The following is a 4,349-nucleotide window of genomic DNA, read 5'->3' as shown; positions in this document are numbered from 1 at the left end:
ATAATTTCAGCAAATGTATTGTTTTGTGGTCATGCCTTTGTTTATTTTGCAATTATGAGCAAACACAATTTGGATATGACTTTGAAATTGAATAGCCTCCTCTTGCTAATTTCCCGTGTGCGTTAAGTTGTCTTACTGTTATTGTGGGGCGTCTTTTCCCAGCACTGCCTTGTACACAGATCAAGTGCTTGAGTGAGTGATCTTTCCTCAACTTCATTTAGCCAGCGTACCATGGAAACATCTTATATGTGCATGACCAATGCACCGGGGAGCTGCCTTGCTTATGCACACGCTGCCAGTGCTCCAGAAAAGACTTGATAGGAGGGTAGAAATACATTCTTACCTGACTGCCTGGATTATACAGACCTAGAGTGAGGAGAAACAAGCTGTGCTCACTGAGCATTTGCACTTGTGATTAAGGAATCCACTGACACATGAAATATGAAATTTGAGAGACAGCAGGGCCCTGGCTATCTATTTTTAGATTTGCCAACCAAAATAATTTCAAAAGGAAGGTTAGTGTTGTTTTTGCAAATGCCATATATATATATATATTAGGGCTGTCAATCGATTAAAATTTTTAATCTAATTAATCACACCCTTTTTCTGTGATTAATCGCACACTTCATTAAATTAAGCATAGACCATTTATCTTATTTCAAATTTTTATTTTGTCATCATTTGCTATATCCAGCAAAGTAAACCAAAAGATTGAAGGGTGATTCTGAAAAAATCTGCATTTTAATCTGCACTTTCCAAAAAAGGACACTTAGAAACTCCAAAAGTACACCAAAGAACCAAATGATATAAGGAGCCCATATAAGCACATATGAAAAAAAATTATCTGAATTGTATAGTACAGTGCCACAGCAAAGAGCTTTTTTACGTTCAGTCAAGTTGCGATACTGAACAGGACCACATTGTGATGCCAAAAAAAAACTAAACCAACCGCCTGCTGACTGCATATATCTACTACAGTACACAGATCCATTCCGTATAACTAAACACAGCAACATAAACATGACAAATCAAAACATTATCGTGAATGTGTGTGAAAACAACGTGAATGTACGGAAATGTCTGAACATTCCGTTCAGTCTGTACTTCACACAGCGCAACGTGTGAGGGCTCACACTCTTCAGAGACAATCACAGAGTATGACAGAGCTCGTGTTTAAAAGCAAAGCACTGGAATGAATAATCCACTGAAAACGCAACGGGAGTCTCTGTTCTCTTTGCAATCTCTGATGTAATCAGCCTGGTTTCCTTTATATTAGCTCTGTTTTGGACAGATTGTTTAAATGAATTTGCTTACTGGATCATTGGATTGAAAACTTTCCCGGAGTTTAGCAGCTTAAAATGATCTGATCGCAAGCAGAGGAGCAAAATTGGGTTAAAGGGTTAGAATAGAAATTGTGCTTCAGTAATTTTGCGTTAATTTGTTAAATTATTTTAACGCGTTAAGGATTGTAAAAATGTATCGCATGCGTTAACGCGTCAATGTTGACAGCCCTAATAAATATATATACAGGTGCATCTCAATAAATTAGAATGTCATGGAAAAGTTCATTTATTTCAGTAATTCAACTCAAATTGTGAAACTCGTGTATTAAATAAATTCAATGCACACAGACTGAAGTAGTTTAAGTCACAGTCCAGTTCTTCTTCTCCTTAGCCCAGGTAAGACGCCTCTGACGTTGTCTGTGGTTCAGGAGGGGTTTAACAAGAGGAATACGACAACTGTAGTAAAGGAAACCTTTGCAGGTGTTTTGAGTTGATTAGCTGATTGGCATGTCACCATATTTTAATTTGTTGAGATAGTGAATTGGTGGGTTTTTGTTAAATGTGAGCCAAAATCATCACAATTAAAAGAACCAAAGACTTAAACTACTTCAGTCTGTGTGCATTGAATTTATTTAATACACGAGTTTCACAATTTGAGTTGAATTACTGAAATAAATGAACTTTTCCATGACATTCTAATTTCTTGAGATGCACCTGTATATATATGTATATATATTATAGAACAGTTCATTCTGGTTCTAAAATGTGATTGGTTGAGAACCGTGAGATATTGTATTAGTATCGCCACAGGAACGCCCTTTCACCCTTTGTATCACTCTGCTTCCAGTATTTCTCATAACGAGTGTCATGGTGGATGCCCAAACCCACTCAGATGTAAAAATAATACTGTTTTTGTGTCACAAAATGTAGTTTTAAGAGTTTTTAGGCGAGAATGTACTTGTTTAGACTTAGAAATATACGTTTTTTTAATAAAGATAAAGTCTATTTGAAAATTTGCTTCAACACTTTCGGAGATGTGAGCTCCAGGGCGTCAGCGGCCATTCAGCGCTCATGAACCTGCCGAGAGCAGCCTCACCTCAGCGAGATCTTCTGGAATTTGCCGCTGGCTCTGATGCCTCTATAGTGGTTAAACATGAGATATAATTCGTTTTGGGGAAATCTGACGGGCAGTCTTTGGTCTCATTAATCTATTATTTGCTCAAATAGTTTCGACTGAAGGCAAAATCTCATCACGTTATATTTTATGTAACTTTAATGCTGTATATTAGAGCATGGCTTTTATGATGGCTGTTGTTGTTGTTTATTATTCAATAAATATTATTTTATATACATGGTAGTATTTAGTATTGGGAAACAGTGTGTGTGTTCGTGATGGTGATTTTTGTGACATTGTTCCGACATTAGATGGCGACAAGTGACTGTTTTACGAGTCAGCATTTAAGACGTTTATATTGAAAGAGACTGAAACGGAAGTTATTTTTACTTTTAATAACAGCTTGTAAGACGCAGTTAACAAATGCAGTGAGCAGTGCTGTCATCGGAAATCACCCTTAACAGATGAAAGGACAGTACGACAGGGGCTGCATTCCAGTTCACTTTTAGACACACACTCGCCAACTTCCCTAAGCACTTACCCTCGGGGGAATCTCCGCCGCCATTTTGAAGTGCATTCCACTTCGTCAAGTGGACGAGGGAAGTTTACATGGACATAAAGAACTGTTTGCTGTTTATAGCGTAATCTGGCATGATACTTACGTGATTATAGGCAATAATAGAAGCCTATTTTACTTGCTTTGTGCCAACAAATCCAGTCCTTTTTACCAGGTGAAATATGTAGTAACATGAAGTTCCTGCATCAAAATGACTTGATTGCATTCATGGTTGTTATATTGGACAGATTATAGCTCATGCAGTCCTTTTTACCTGTTGAAATATCTTTAAATTGGACAATAAAACCCATAAAATGCGGTTTTTCACTTGCCAAAAAGTGATTACAGCCTCTACTTATTGAGTGAACTGTTCTTTCTGCCTCAAAATGACTTGATTTCATTCATGGTTCTTATATTTGACAGATTATAGCTCATGCAGTCCTTTTTACCTGTTGCCTTTAAATTGGACAATAAAACCCATAAAATGCAGTTTTACACTTGCCAAAAGTGGTTACAGACTATAGCTTATTCAGTTCATTTTACCTGTTGAATGTAACAACCATGAATGAAATCAAGGCATTTTGAGACGGTAATCGGACAGCAATCAGTTTTCGGCATGACACCGGTTTCGCTCGAGTACGAGAGTTTTTTGTGTGTGTGTGTGTGTGTGTGTGAAGGATGGTTTAAAGTTCCCAACCTAATAGTTTGCTTTTTAACTGGAATCATTTAAAATATCTTGAATATGCTGGATGTGAATTGTGAGATTATTTATGCGATATCAGTTTATCTGAATAATCTTTTTAGTTGATTTTATCTTATGGTTTATCTATCTTATGAGATAATGTGACGCCCAATAGCCGTTGTGTGAATATGGTGCTATTATGACAAACTGGGTCATGAATTTGCTTGTGCAAACAGTGTCATACTCTCTATGCCACTATGCTACTTTATCTTATTATTATTAGATGGAATACTTTATTCTTATTGGTCAATTCAGTCCACAACTGCTTTTTTATAGTGACCGTTCAACTGGACAGTAAACATTTGTCACAGACAACTGATTTCTTACATAGCTGTGCTAATTTCATGTCATTTGCAGCACATTTTTGTCTCTTTCTTCTTATATAGTAGAATAAAATCATTTAATTTAACTATTTGTTCACTATTCCATATCAGATAAAGGCATAAATGGATAAGTAGCCATGATGCGAAGTGGAGTTATACCTCAGATGTGTGTTATTTTTCAATAATTCAACAGACCGGAGTCAATTATTTTTCTTATACCATATTTACCACACCTCAATATGTTAGAGAGAGAGAGAGAGAATAAACGGCAATGTAGATAGAAACTTTTCGTTGTCATTGTTACTTTGGATATATTGATATTTTATTCTCT

Source organism: Sinocyclocheilus grahami, unplaced genomic scaffold (genome assembly GCF_001515645.1).
Source record: "Sinocyclocheilus grahami isolate Dianchi unplaced genomic scaffold, SAMN03320097.WGS_v1.1 scaffold21.1, whole genome shotgun sequence".
In the NCBI taxonomy this organism is placed as follows: domain Eukaryota; kingdom Metazoa; phylum Chordata; class Actinopteri; order Cypriniformes; family Cyprinidae; genus Sinocyclocheilus; species Sinocyclocheilus grahami.
Note: the sequence above shows the minus strand (reverse complement) of the source record.